The sequence below is a fragment of the Macaca mulatta genome, chromosome 7, assembly GCF_049350105.2.
Source record: "Macaca mulatta isolate MMU2019108-1 chromosome 7, T2T-MMU8v2.0, whole genome shotgun sequence".
Classification (NCBI taxonomy): Eukaryota; Metazoa; Chordata; class Mammalia; order Primates; family Cercopithecidae; genus Macaca; species Macaca mulatta.
This window is the reverse complement of record NC_133412.1, coordinates 56,083,116-56,098,485: the sequence shown is the minus strand read 5'-3', so window position 1 is coordinate 56,098,485 and position 15,370 is coordinate 56,083,116. Positions and strand designations below refer to the sequence as shown.

Below are 15,370 nucleotides of genomic sequence, written 5' to 3'. Positions count from 1 at the left end.
CTTTTTGTTAGGCACCTAGACGACTCATCAAAATGAAATAAAATACCCATGCACTTGAAGAAGTTATCTGGTTATTTCGTTATCTGGGTGCTGGTTATGTGAGGTTTACAGTTGATGAAAACTTATTAAGCTTTATATTTACAATAGGTACAATGTTCTGTATGTGTAGTAGATTTCAATAATTTTTAAAATGTCTTTTGCCACAGCTCGCAGCTGTGTATAATGCTATTCGCTTAACGGCGGAAAACATGGCAATGACCTGAATCTCCCCGGCTCCCAGAATCCTGCCCACTTAAGTTAAACACATGAAATAACTCCCACTGTCAGTTAAACTGGCGGTGGGCGCTGGTTTTTTCTCCACGGAAGGATTCTGGGAGACGAGGAGGAGACGCCAGCTTTTCGCCCGAGCACCTCCAGGGGGCTGCGGTCCGCTCTCAACCTCACTGGACCAGCCCCCGCCCTCCCAGAGTCCGTTAGTCCAAGTCACGTGATCGTGGAATCAGCTGACCCCACGCGACTGGAAAAAGAAATTCCCGGGCCCTGGCTTCCTGGCGCGCTGATGAGGCACCAGGGGTGAAGCAAGGCATGGGCTGCTGGAGCGGGAATTCGGGGGCGCCAGTGGCTGCGGAAACGAGGGGAGGTTGTCTGCCCTGGCCTCTCCGGAAATACAGTGTGTGCGAGCGTGAGGGCTGCGGGTCTGGTAGAGAAAAGTCCACCGCCATCCCGCTCCCGAGACGGGGCGGGGGGGGGGGGCGGGGGGGGGGCGGGGGGGGGTGGCGAGTAAGACGGAGCAGGCCGGCCAGCTCAGAGTCCCCGTGCTTCCCTGGCGGGAGGAAGGGCCCCTGTCTCCGGGGGCAGGAAGTGGGGCTTGTCTGGAGCTGGGAGTCCTTTCAGGTCTTCCCCAGCCCCAAGAGGACCTCCCAAGGACACCGTCTTCCCCAGCCCTCCTGTGGGACTTGGACACTTGCTTAGAATTAGTCCACAGTGTTAGGAAGCCCCTCCACTCTCTCCAGATCCCGAAAGTAGTAGTTTTGGGGTTGAGACTTATCTGTCCATCCATCTAATCCACCCATCCATCCAACCATCCATCCATCCATCCATCCAATCATCCAATCCATCCATCCGTGCGTTCTAAGCCTCTAGTCCATACCATGAAGTGTGCTAGGCACTGGGACGACTTGAGCTGCGAGGGAAGGGGAAATCGGAGGCTTGAATTGGCAGTCATAGTTAAGGCTCCAGGGGCAGAGACCTAACCACGCCTTGTGTGTAGTGCTAAGGGGCCTCCCTGAGGATGCCATCAACCTTAAAGACCGATGGCAGGAGCTGGCTGGCTGAAGTAGTTTGTGTACCAGGGGTTGGGAGGCAAGGGTGGGAGGTGTGTGTCTTCAGACAGGGAACAGCATGTGCAGAGACCAGGTTAGAGAGAGCATGGCTCCCCAGGAATGAATACATTTCCCATAGCTGGGAGAGGATCATCTGGAGGTTAGGGAAAGATGAGGTTGCACAAGTAAAGATCAAATCTTCCTGGCTCTTGGATCACCACAGTCAAGATAATGAACATATCCACCCGCCCCAAAAATTTCCTTGTGTGAGGGGCTATTTTAGGAAGTATGATCAAGAAGGGCCGGCCTGACCGGGTGCAGTGGCTCAAGCCTGTAATCCCAGCACTTTGGGAGGCTGAGGTGTGTGGATGACCTGAGGTCAGGAGTTCGAGATCAGCATGGCCAACGTGGTGAAACCCTGTCTCTACTAAAAATACAAAAAAGCCGGGTGAGATGGTGCATACCTGCAGTCCCAGCTACTTGGGAGGCTGAGGCAGAATTGCTTGAACCCGGGAGACGGATGTTACAGTGAGTCAAGATTGTGCCATTGCACTCCAGCCTGGGCAACAGAGCGAGACTCCGTCTTTGGGGAAAAAAAAAGAGGGGGCCGGTCTGATGAGGGGTCACTTGAGCCGAGAGTGGAATGAAATAAAGATAGCAAGCCACACAGAGAATGCAGCAGGCATGGCGGCGGGAGCAAGGCTGGTGTCCCCGAGCAGCAGCAGGGAAGCCGTAGTGGCTGGAGTTGTGTGGGTATGGGGAAGAGGGGAGAGAGATCACCCATCTGTGTGAGGCCCAGGACTTTGTTTTATCCCCTGCTGTACCCCCAGCGCTTAGAGTGGGAACTAGCACAGAGAAGGCGCTTGATTGATGTTTGCTGAGCAGACGAATGCCTGGAGTAGACCTCAGAGCAGGGTTTGGTGGCAGGGTGGGTCAGGGAGAGAGTTCACTCAACAGCCTGGTGATAGGGGAGAACAAGTGGCCAGAGGGTTTCCATCTGTGATGGGGACCAGGGTTCCCTGCTGGACAGAAGTGTGGGAGACACGGACCCTGGCCACACCTCAGCCATCCCTCAGGCATGATTACCTGCCTCCCTCCCTTGCAGAAGTTTCAGTTCTCTGGTGATCTGGACTGTCCCAAGTGGGTCCTGGCAGAGATTGGCACGCTGGCCAAGATGGTTGAGTGCACAGGGTCTAGTCTGGGTGGAGGAGGGGTGCTGGGGCTGGGGATTGTGGGTGTAGAGGATGGTGAGGTTTTCTGGGGTTGGGACCTCAGTGGTCTAAGCCTGTGCTACCATGCTTTGTGACCTTGATCAGCGGCTGGCCTGCTCTGAGCCAGTCCCCAGGAAGGAGGGGTGAGGTTCGCCAGCCTGGCTGATGTAAGGACTTCCTTTCCAGTTCTCTGTGAAGTTGCAGCTGCTCTGCAGCCAGGTACTAAAGAGCTGCTGGGACAGGGGAATGATGTGAGTACAAGACCCAGCACCCCATTGTCCCATGACCTTATGACCCCCAGTGCCCTGAAGCTCTGCACTAGGCCCGGGGAGATGGGTGACCCAGCCTCGAAATCTCTCTGGGCACCTCCCATACTTCTTTCCAGCCTGTCTGTTCTTATTGCAGGATCCAGGCTAGGGGTGAGGGGCTGGTGAATAGGGTACTGGCACCCCCCGAAGGTCTCCCTTCCCCATAGTATGAGAAGATCCTGAAGCTCATGGCTGATGCCAAGTTTGGTGAGTACCCCGCTGAGTCCACAGGTCCCAGGCAACCCTGGGACTTCGATGTGGTGCCTGGTACAGAGGGGTCCCCCACCCCTCCCTGCAGCATCCTTAACTTACCTTCCCTAGTGGAGGAGCATGAGGGAAAGAAAGACATGGACAGTCCCACCTTCCTGTCCTCTGCCAGTTCCTGGTGGAGCAGGAGCAGTGCCTGTGGCTTCAGGAGGCCTGGGAGCTTTGTGCTGAAGTTAATAGGGTAACCGGGAGGTGGCTGGGGCCACAGTGACACCCCCTGTCCCACTCACGGGTCCATCAGAGTCAGGCGATGTGAAGGCCACAGTAGCAGTGCTGAGTTTCATCCTCTCCAGTGCGGCCAAGCACAGTGTCAATGGCGGCTCCTTGGCCAGTGAACTGCAGCAGCTAGGGCTGCCCAAAGGTATGGGTTGTGGGTGGGCAGCTGGGCAGCCTGTGTGGGCTAAGGGCTGCTACCAAAGCCGTGTGACCCTGAGGTGTACTCTGCCTCGTCTGGGCCAGGAACCTAAGCCAAGCCCCCACCTGCTACCCACAGAGCTACTCCATTCTATCCCCAGAGCAAGCGGCCGGCCTGTGCCGCTGTTATGAGGAGAAGCAAAGCCCCTTGCAGAATCACTTGTGGATCTGCAGCCTACGCAGCAAGTATGAGGCCAGCCAGGGTCCAGGCTCCTTCTAGAAGGTGCATGCAGCACAAAAGTGCATGGAGAGTCCAGGGAGACAACTTAACCATGGTCACATACCAAGCAGCTGCAGAGCTGGGACCTGACCCTGGCTCTCCTGACTCCGCGGGCTGTGGATTTGTACCTACAGGATCAGACCTTGCCCTTTCCTCCTGGCTGACCCTTCCCTAGTCCCCTGTGCCCCATGTGTGAGCACCCAGCTCACTCTTATTCCTCCCTCTCCAAAGCATGGTCCCTGGGAGCACCAGGGGCAAAAGGGGCAGCAGAGACTGTGGACCCCTCAGCTGCACCTAAGACCTCTGTGTGGTTTAGCTATGTGTGCTGGGGGAGGCTTTTGGCCACCATTTCCCCCTCTGTAAATGAGACTGATACCTGTGGCATGGAGGGCGGGAGGCCGGTGTGAGTGACAAGCACTTGGAGCAGGGCCCTGAGTGAGCATGGACCTGGAAACGGGTGTTCCTTGACTTTATGCACCTTGGGAATGGGAGTGGGGCTCCCTGCGTGGGTTGATAGTTCATTGCTTTCCCCCACTCTGCCTCTTTCCCAGCCCTGCAAGTCCAGTCATTGGGGGTCCAGAAGGGAAGAAGCCCCTGGCTGTGTTACTTTGGGCTGGTGCCTCGCCCTCTCTGGCTCTGAGTTCCTGGGAACGTCAGCACCCAAGCCATGCCCTCAAGTTTATCACCTTGACAAGAAAGGCGGGGACACTGGGATCAGGCCCACCCCCCTGGCCTTAAATCCCATGGCCCCAGCTGGAGGATGAGGAGGTGCTGGGCTTGGATGGGGGAATCAGGGGTGTAAAGGGATCTGCTCGCCCCTCAGCTTGGCTCAAAGGCTTGAGGCATCAATGGTTGAGCCTGCCCCTCAGGAAGCAGCCCGGGCCCAGCCAGACACTCACCAGGACGAGGGCAACTCTGACGAGCAGGAGGCCCAGGATGAGGAGAGCCATGGCATAGCTGGAGATGAAGACGCCCAGCGGGCTGGAGGCTTTGGGGCCAGGAGTGCCTAGAGCAGAGCTAGAAGACTATGACCAGGTGGAGCCCTGCCTCCCAGACTTCTGAGAAGGCAGAATCTGGGCCCAGAAGGTGTTGTGGGACCAGAGATCTGGGGCTAGGAGCATCTTGGAGGGCTCCATGAGGTGGGGAGGCAGGCTTCAGATCAGGGCATGTGGAGTAGGCAGATGGACAGAGGGAGAGGGCCTGCAGAGGGAAGGAGGTACTGACTGAGGTCTGGGATGACGGGTGTGCAGACCCTGGTGCAAACAGTCCCAGGAAGCTTTTACTCCTGGGGGGAGGCGGAGAGGGAGCAGGCCTGTCGCATGGTGAGAGAGGAAGAAAGAGAGAGGAGGCATCAGGCTCTTTTAAACAACCAGCTCTCCTGTGAACTGATAGAAAACTCACTCATTGAATCACTTGAACCTGGGAGATGGAGGGTACAGTGAGCTGAGATCACACCACTGCACTCCAGCCTGGGCTGTGAGTGAACTCTGTCTCAAAAAAAAAAAAAAAAAAAAGAAAAGAAAAGAAAAAGGAAAAAAAAAAGAAAAAGAAAAAACAAAAGAAGAAAACTCACTCATTACCATGGAGAGGGCACTAAGCCTTTCAAGAGGGGTCCCCCACCATGACCCAAACACCTCACACTATAGGCCCCACCTCCAGCATTGGGGATCACATTTCAACACCAGATGTGGATGGGACAAGTATCCAAACTATGTCAGAGGCCTCCACCTCCCTCTCATCAGAGTCTTCTGTCCTCAGTTCAGGTGCATGCTGGCCTCCATGCCTGGCTTCCTAGGAAGTCATCTTGGCCCCAAGGGGTTGGGCAGGGCCACTAGGCTGAGGGTTGGAGCCCTATCTCTCCTAGTCCCAGCCTGGGTCTCCATCACTGGCTAGCCCACTCTGCTTGCTGTGTTCTCTCCACACCTGTTCCCTGCAGCCCAGGGGTCAGTCTGGGTGCAGGCCTGGGTAGAGGTCCAGAAGCAGACTCTGCACCCCCGGAGCTCATACCTCCTGTGCACCATGGCAGCCAAAATGCACCAGCATGGCCAGGAGCGCTGGCTTGTCCCTGTAATCCCAGTGTTTTGGGAGGCTGAGGTGGAAAGCTCTTGAGACAAGCCTGGGCAACATAGCCAGACCCTGTCTCTACAAAAAATAAAATTAGGCATGGTGGCATGCACCTGTGGTCCCAGCTACTCAGGAGGCTGAGGTGGGAAGATCGCATGAACCCAGGAGGTCAAGGCTGCAGTGAGCTATGATTATACCACCGCACTCCAGCTTGGACAACGGAGCAAGACCCTGTCTCTAAAACAAGAAACAAAGTGCACCAGTGTGTGGATACCAGCTTCTCCTGGTGTGTGGACCTGACCGTACTTGGCCCCATCGGTGAGTAAGAGGCTGCCTGCTGACTTCCAGAACATTCTCACCACTACACCTGTGTCCCTCCTGCATGCTCTGGCAGGCTTTGTGAGCGGGCCTGTCAGCTACCTCTCTCGCTGCCCTAAGGCCCAGCTAAAACCATACCTGCCCCTGAGAACTTTGTCCTGATGAGTCTTTCCCCCACCCATAGGCCCCCTCATTTCAGAGCTTTTGGTAAGGTGAGTATAAGGATCGACTCTCTGCTATCAGCCTGGGAGGAATTGTCCCTAGGGTTGGGTCACTGGATGGCATATGAGGGTCTAGACCAGGACCCAGATGCCTGTAACCTGAAGGACAGGCTCTCGGTTGCCCCACCTTCACAGAGCCCCTCATCCAATCTGACCTTCTGGGACAGGCCCGACCCCTGCATCCTTTGGTCTTGGTCCCTACTGGGAACTCTGGTTACCCTGGCTTACCTACTTTGACTCCAGAGGTAATGCTGACATCCCCCATGAGACACAGTGACAGATTGCTTACCTGGCTCAGAGTCACCATGGCCAGGCAGAGCTCAGGTCCTGGCCCTGTTCACCTTCTGCCTGCTGGGTTCAAGTGATTCTCCTGCCTCAGCCTTCCGAGTAGCTGGGAGTACAGGTGCATGCCACCATGCCCAGCTAATTTTTTGTAGTGTTAGTAGAGATGGGGTTTCACCATGTTACCTGGGATGGTCTTGATCTCCTGACCTCGTGATCCACCCACCTCAGCCTTTCAAAGTGTTGAGATTACAGGCCTGAGCCACTGCACCCAGCCTCCCTAACACCCTTCTAGCTCTGGTGCCCTGCAGGGTCTACTTTGGAGCACCTGGAGCCCAAGAAGGTGCCCCTCACCTTTGTGATCCCAGGGACCCCCTCCCTGATCATGAAGAATGTAGACCCAAACCCACTGTGGTGCCTGAAGGAGCAGGGTCAGCCTCTGCCTCCCACAGCCTCTCTGATGGTGAGTATGTTATCCCAGCAGCGAGAGCTGGGAGCAGAATCAGGAGGATGGGGGGTTTTCTCTGTAGGTAGCTCTGGGCTCCAGGGTGGAGCTCTTTTAACCTGGTCCCTCCCCTGTGACTCTCCTTGGCCCCAGGCAATGAAAGCAGCTTGCTGGAGGTCACCTGTCAGGTGGGGACAGAGAGGGATCTGGGTTCTTTCTCATCCAGCTGCAGCTCCCCCTCCCCCTGGCTCCTTCCCCCAGGTGATAGAGAACCTGGCATGCTGTGCCCCATAGAAGAGTCCCCTTTCCTTCTGGTGATGGATGGAAACCAGCTTAGGGTGGGAGGGATGAGGGTTCTGGGGGCTCTACCAGCCCTGCCTCACATTTGAAGGATGGCATCTGGGCGGCAGCATGGTTTAGGCTAGACAAGGTGGCCCCTAGGTTTATAGCCTGGCCTCGGGCAGGATGCTGCCATGCCACCTTTTCTTCTGCGCATCCTGAACCGGCACCCTACTTAGTTAAATGTCCTCAGGCCTCCTGCACCTTGGGCATTGCCCCCACTCCCTGCCCAGGCACAGCTGTCCTTTTCCTGGACTAATCTTCAGAGATTCTTGTCCAGCCCACAGCTTTGCTGGACATCGCAGGCTGGGCCAGGCCCCCTGCCCAGCACTAACATCTCTCTGTGAGTCTCAACCAGACTGAGCTGCAGCTTCAGGGTCAGGGTAGGTGCTGACTTAATTGATGTGACTCAGGACAAGGGGGTTTATTGATGGTGTCACATCTGCTTAAGCTCTTGGCCTCTGTGGTTTCTTTGGGGGCAAGATATTCCTCTGTCCCATGCTTAGGTGCCCACATGTGGCCACAGTGCCTTTCCTACCACCATCCCTATTGGAGGCCAGTGTCCAGGCACCTGTGGCTCCAGGCAGAAGGCTGAGTGCAGAGCCAGGCCAGGGCAGATGTTCTGCAGGGGCTGCAGGAGCTGAGAGCCCTGGCCACCCAGCCCGTGGCCATCCATTCCCCTTCACTGTGCTGGCCCCTCATCCACCATCCTTCCAGGGGCTAGGCCTGGGGCCAAACTGACTTTTGCCTGCCCCTGGTTCCCCTTGTGCCTGCCAGGTTCTTGGCTGAGCATGATGGTCTTGTCCATTTCCTTGATTTTCCTCAATCAGAGGTTTATAGAGCCACTTGGGGACATCACATCTCCTGTCCAGCAGGTCCTCACCAGAGACAGGACTGCTTGGGCCAGGCCTGGGATACTCAGGGGTCACACTCGCCTGTTGGGACCTAGCTTTAGCGGCGCCAGTCTGGGCAATGGCCTGATGGGCGGCTGCCCCTTCTCTGCTTGGGGAGGCAGGAGAGGAAGGTCAGGCAGGAGATCTGCTTCCTGCCCACCTGAGGCTGGTTGGAAGCAGGGCGCCCACCTGTGCCTGTCTCACCTTGCTGCAGGTGCATTGGAGGCTGAACCCCTCTCCTGATCTCCTGCAGGTGCGGATTCCAGGTTTACAGTAGGTTTTGGAGTGGGCTCCAGAGCTGTCCTGGCCCTAGGAAACCCTGGGCTCCATGAGTCCATGGCCTAGCCAGATTGTTTCCCACACTGTCACTCCCCACTGTCACCTCCCCAAACATGGGGCTGCATGCTCTGTGCCCTGGGTGGGACATTGGAAGGAGTTCCACCTTCCAGGTTTGGATCACAGTAAAGCCTCTGCCATGGGGATGTGCTGGCTGAGACAGATGGGGTTGAACCAGCCCTGTCATGTTGGTCTTGGGCAAGTCACCTGTGCCTTGCTTCCCTTTCCCCAGCAGCTGGACAGGGATAATAGCAGCTATTTCACCCATACTCAGGTGCTCACTTGTTAGCAGGAACTGAGTCCTGGAGGAGGTGCAGGGGGAGCCATCGAGGCAGCACTGCAGCTGGACCTGGTCTGAGTCACTGCTCCTGGCTGTGAGATGTGTCTCTCCCTCTGTTTATTCATCTGAAGGACAGGGCTGTGCTGTTCTGGGGTCACTGTGACAATGCAGCTGGCCTGTGTGAGTTGGTGGTGGCCTCCTGAGATGGTTTGAGGTGGACTGAAGGTGTGTCTTGAATGCCCCCTCACTCCCTTGAGGAAGACCCACTTCGGGAAGACTCACATGTCTGTATGAAGGAAACCAGGTTCCCTGCCCTTCAGCTGTCCTCTGTCCCTTCCCAGCCCCCTCTGCTGTCCTGCAGGCTCTGGCGGTGGCCATCCAGCTTGGTGGCTGTCTGGCTCGTCCACACTTGCAGGTGGATCCTCCCTCCGCACATGGTTCATGTGTCATTATGTCACCTCCAGACAGGCCATGCTAGCCCCAGGGCCTCCTTTCCCTGGTACCCAGCCCCCACCACTAGGTATGTGCCCCCTCCCTAAAGCCCGCTGTGTTCACCAGCTGTGTTTGAACTCTGTCTCTGTGCAAGGCCTCATGCAAAGCCTGAAACAGCCTGGCTTGTAGAGGGCCAGGAGACCAAAGCTTGAAAACAGAGTGATGGTCTCCCAGAGTCCACTTAGCCTGAGCCCCAGGGCTGCATCCATGCTGGTCCTGGCTCCAGTGGGTCAATTCTCTCCCGTGATGTCTGTAAGGGCTCCTGTGGTGATGGAGGTGGCTGGAGAGAACAGGCTGCCATAACCCTCCCTCCCTGAGAAGGCCCAATGGGGAACGTTTTAGGCATCAGGGCATCCCGGGGAGCATCTTCCAGGGACCCCTCCTACACCCTGCCCCGCCCTGGCTCTCTAGTGAGAAATTGCAGTTGCTTGGACAGTGGGGCTGACCCAGGACAAGTACATCTATTAGGCTGGTCTTTGGGGTGCTGCGGTGGGGGCAGGGGCACTTCATGGATAGGAAGGAGAGGCCTGTGTGTTCCAGAAGTACAGAGGAGCCTGGTGCTGGCTGCAGTCAACCCCGATGTGATGACCTTTCTACCCACCCTCTTTGATGTCTTGGTGCTGGCCGCTGTCTTTGGCCAGGTAAGCTCATAGTCTGGGCTCCTGGGGTCCCCTCACTGGGCCTGCCCACTGCTTGCAGGTAGGGGAGCCTAAGGGCGAGGACTGTCCTTGGCTTCCCCTTCCAGATTGTGGGTTCAAAGACCATTCCTGGGTTCCACCACCACCAAGCCTCAACGGTGTCCTGATGGGCACAGGAGCTGCTGGGGCTTTCTAGGTTAAGACCCTTGCCTATCCCGGTGTTACCCCCGTGCAGTAGGGGGGCTGCAGGGGTCAGCCTCAGTCTCTGCCCTGGGAGCCTGCCTTACCTTACCCCGGCAGCCCCACACCTGCCCTGGAAGAACCCCCACACCCAGTGGCTCTGATCCACTGTAGAGCAGCCAGGACACCTGTTGCTCACATCCTCTGGCCTGAGGCTGACTGGCATTGTGGCTGGGTTTGGGGTTCAGGGTTCTGGGTGGGCCTTGCCCTCAGCAGCTCCCAATCCCACTCTGACCCCTTTTCAATCTTCCTCCTCTTGTGGGCTCTATCCTTGGACCCTCCCAGCTCCTCACACCGGATGACTTTCTAAATATCCAGAAATCACTTTTTAAAATACCACTCTAGGAGTGCCTAGAGCAGACAAATAAGGCTATGGCCAGGCAAGGCTCTGCCTCTCAGACTTCTGAGAAGGCAGAATCTGGGCCCAGAAGTTGCTGTGGGACCAGAGAGCTGGGGCTAGAAGCATCTGGGTGGGCTCCGTGAGGAGGGGAGGCAGGTTTCAGATCAGGGTATGTAGAGGAAGTGAGCCCGAGGAAGGAGGCAGGTGGACAGATGGAGGGGGCCTACAGAGGGAAGGAGGTACTGACTGAGGTCTGGGATGACCATGTATACCAAGAGGCCCTCTGCCTCCCCCAGGATGTGCAGACCCTGGCGCACACAGTCCCACATGAGAGCCTGGGCTGGCACCACCCTGAAGAAGGTGGCACCCACTCTCGTGGTCAGTGGATGCAGCCTGGTGGGAGGATCATCCCACTTCAGGGGGCTGGCAGCCTGAGGGGTCTAAGGGAGGTCATCTCTTCCAGCCTCCTGCCCTCAACCCCAGAACGCAGGTCGGAGCCCTGGGCCACCCAGGCCACCCTGGACCCACCAGAATTCCTCCACCACCTCTTGGTCAAAGTTTTGTAGAGGTCTGAGGACAAGGGTCAGCTGGGGGATCAGGAGAGGATGAAGAGGGTCACAGCTCTACCAAAGTCTTGTCCAGTCCTCCCCCATCTTCCCGAAGCCTCTTCCCCGACCGCTCTACTTCATCCAGCCACTTCACCCATCTCGTCAGCTGCCCCTGAAGTGTCCAGAAGTCAGGGCTGGTTTTGTCCTCCAAGGCCTTGCTGTAGTGCTGGCCCAGGATCTGCAGCCAAACTTGTACAGCACCAGCTCCGCCTTCTCCCCTAGAGCGATGGGGGTGGAGGCGGCATCAGCCTGCACTCCCTCTCCTAGAAGCCCTGGGGTGGGACGCGCACCCAAGCTCTAATGCTCCATCCAGGGGTCAGCTGCTGCTGGTCTAAAAATGAGATTTCTTGCTGCCTGTATTTGTGTGACCCATGAGCTAAGAATGGCTTTTACATGTTTAAATGGTTGAAAACATGGAAAGTAGAATCGTATCTTGTGACATATGAGAAGTACGTGACACGCAAACTTCCACGTCCATAAAAAAAGGTTTCTGGGAATGTGGCCATGCTCATTTGTTGACATGTTGTCTAGGGCTGCTTTCTTGCTGCAGGGGAGGGTTTGAGTATGTGGTGACGGAGACACAGTGGCCTGCGGAGCCTTAAAGAGTTTCCATCTGGCCCTTTACAGAAAACGCTTGCTACCCCTGCACTGATCCATCTAATGGAATACACTGCTCACTCCGAGAGTTGATTCTAGTAGGAAATGTTGCTGACAATTTAACAGATGCTGCTTTTATGTTTTATTTTGTCGCTGCTCTGGTGGGAGACATGTAAGAAAATTCACCCCCTGGGAGGAGGTCATGGTGGGGCTTGTGGCCATCAATGGTGAAGCCTCTTTAAGAGGATGTGTGGGGAGCACTACCATCTGCTGAGGGGGTTGTGATGGGCCCTCTGTGTTGAGGAATGAAGAGGGAACACTGCCTGTCTGCTGGGAACTGGCTTTCTGGGGAGCAGAAGAGATGGTAATTTGGGCCTGTGTAGGCAGAGGCCCAAACCAATCTGGTCTCTGGGGCGGGCGGCAGGGAGAGTAGCTGTGTAGGAGTGGGTGCGAGGGCAGAGCCCGAAGGAGGGCACCCCTGACTGCACCCCCAGGAGGCTGCGGTGGTGGGGGTGGGGCAGCACTGTAGGAGGACCAGTGCCTTCTGTGGCTGAGGGGTCCTTGGAGAGCAGCTCTGGGCTGTGTGTACCTGGAGGGGACTGATTTCACCCAGCGCTCTCCCAATTTGGGTGTGGAATAGCTCTCCCGGTTAGGATGGCATGAGCTTGCAGAAGTCATCCTATCAGGAGGCCTCAAGAGGAGATATGGGTTTCTTGCAGCCCCTGCACTGGGGCAGAGATTAGGGTTTTTGCCTCTGACTTGGTGGGACAGATCTTGTCATGCATGTGAGGACTCAGTGAGGTGCTGGGCAATCAGGGACGTGATGGGACCCTCTCATCCCTCTGATCTTGACTGCTTCTCGCCTATGTCCAGCTCCTTGTTGAAACTCCATGCCCCATTCCTCTCTGTGGCCCCAACACACGAGCAAGTATTGTCTGAAGAAAATTCTGCGCATTCTCTAGAAGGGGAACACCGAGGTTTAGAGAGGGGAAGAGTCTGATGGCCCAGAGACGCACAGGGATCACAGCCCTAGTAAAAACACATAAATTAGCCGGTGTAGTGACACATGCCTGTAATTCCAGCTACTAGGGGGACTGAGGCACAGTAATTACTTGAACCCAGGAGGTAGAGGTTGCATGAGCCGTGATCTCACCACTGCACTCCAGCCTGTGCAACAGAGTGTGACCCTGTCTCAAAAAAAAATTTTAAACCCATTTGTCCAGTATAACATTTTTCAAAATATATACTCAAACATAGAAAAGTCTAGAAATATCACCAATGGTAATTTCAGGAAAGAATTCTAAGGTGACTTTTTTGGTTATCTGCATTTTTTTTTCTTTTATTTTTTGGACATAGGGTCTCGCTCTGTTACCCAGGCTGGAGTGCAGTGACCCGATCAGGGATCACTGCAGCCTTGACCTCACAGGCTTAAGCCATCCTCCCACCTCAGTCTCCTGAGTAGCTGGTACTACAGGCACATGCCACCACACCTGGCTAATTTTTGGATTCTTGTATTTTTTGCAGAGATGGGGTTTTGCCATGTTGCTCAAGCTGGTCTTAAGTGATTCACCCACCTCGGCCTCCCAGAGTGCTGGGATTACAAGTGTGAGCTGTGTGTGCCAGGCCTATTTTCTATAATGACCATGACCATGGATTTCATGTGCCAATATTTTTCTAACAATAATATTTACAAAGCATACTATGAAAAATATTCAGAGAAAAAGAAGAATATAAAATTGTAAAAATCATATATAACTAGTTTTTTCTTGTTGTTTTTTTTTTTTTAAAGGAAGAAAGAAACAAAGTAGATTGTCCAGGAAGATAGTTACTTCCACTTTGTATTTCTCTGGTGAACTCATTAGGAACTCTAAAAAGTTCCAGGAGTAGAATCACGGGGTCAGAGTACCCCAGCTTTAACTTCTGGTTCAGAGAATCCTAACAACTTACATTGTCACCAGCAAGTTCTTTGACTACCTGAGCAAATCTCACCTTAAATCAATTCTCACCTGACATTAGCTGCTCAGCTTTCCGCTGATACGTTGATTACAGGAGACTCCTTGAGTTCTGTGTGTTCGGCTGGCCTCCGGTGGCCCCATTATTATTTTTCTGCCAGGTAAAGGTCAGTCACCTGCACACAGATCTCATCACTCACGATATGCTGCAGCTGGAATCAAACAAAAGCAAGCTGTTAGTGAACACACAAAACATTTCTCCATTATACAGCAACTCAAAAAAGGTTTTGATTTCTTTTGCTGGCAATTTTAGAAAACTAATCATACAAACCACTGTATCATTCTCTTGGAGAATAATCAAGCCAAGATTTTCAACCATCTCAGTGGTCCATTGAAAAATTTTCATGTCTATTTAAAATCAAAACCAGAGAGAATTCAGGTTAATGTACTTGTTGTTGTTGTTTCTTGAGACAGAGTCTCACTCTGTCACCAGGCTGAAGTGCAGTGGCTTGATCTCGGCTCACCGCAACCTCTGAATCCTTGGTTCAAGCGATTTTCCTGCTTCAGCCTCCTGAGTAGTTGGAATTACAGGCACACACCACCACCCTCAGCAAATAATTTGTATTTTTAGTAGAGACGGGATTTCACCATGCTTGCCAGGATGGTCTCAATCTCCTGACCTTGTGATCTGCCCGCCTCAGCCTCCCAAAGTGCTGGGATTACAGGTGTGAGCCACAGAGCCTGGCCTAATGTACTGTTTATTTAAAATTCTAAGGATCTTTAAATAATTTTCGATGGATCATATTTTTATTACATTTTAAAATCATTTATAATTTGCTTTCACACATGTTCTCCCTCATTTGATCCTCACAACTGCCCTGGGAAGCAGGTTGGAGACAGAGTAGGGGCCTGTTAGGAGACAGATTTACACAATGCATAAGAAAGCTCACTGTGAGCAGGGTGAGGAAGGGAGCCTTGGAGAATCATGAATGCAGTATCTATGTCTATATTCCCAGCCCAACTACAACGCCTGAAATTCATTAGGTATTTAAGAAATAGCTGCTGAATTATTGCCTAGGGGTGCTCAGTTGAAGAAGCACAATTGGGACTAACAGTCAAGTTTCCTGACTCCTAGCCCAATACTTTTACAAACACACCACCTATTTTTCTATATCCGATAGAAAGTATAGTGCTTAAGTTGTACATAATGTTAATTCACTTTCAATACAGGTCAATCATGATTAACTGTCAGTAGCTTTTGTGACAAACTTAGTAAACTGGAAAGTTGAACCTTTCAGTGTTCCCATTCTCATGCCATATGCTATTTCTGTTTTGAAATAAAAATCCTTCCAAATGAAACTTTATCCATCAAAATGACAGAGAAGTGAAAATAGATACAAGAAGAAAGCAAAACATTATTTTCAACATCAATTTGTCTATTTTGCTTTAAAAGTATAAACACCAAGTCAATTTTAGGAAGATACATTTTTTTTTAAGTGTTAGAAACCATAATAACTATTCTTAACTTTAAGTCCTAAATGACCAGTATGTGTATTAGTAGATAACTGGACACACTCAGAAGG

General features: G+C 53.6%; 1 pseudogene across 1 annotated transcript; it reads left to right on the top strand.

Moving 5' to 3' along the window:
• The first annotated feature begins 493 nt into the window (after positions 1-493).
• On the top strand, positions 494-5,138 carry LOC100429672 (COMM domain-containing protein 4-like; annotated as a pseudogene). Its single transcript, XR_013395836.1, has 5 exons — positions 494-2,499; positions 2,720-2,784; positions 3,009-3,048; positions 3,350-3,469; positions 3,624-5,138. The product of XR_013395836.1 is annotated as a COMM domain-containing protein 4-like (transcript).
• The last annotated feature ends 10,232 nt before the right edge of the window (positions 5,139-15,370 follow it).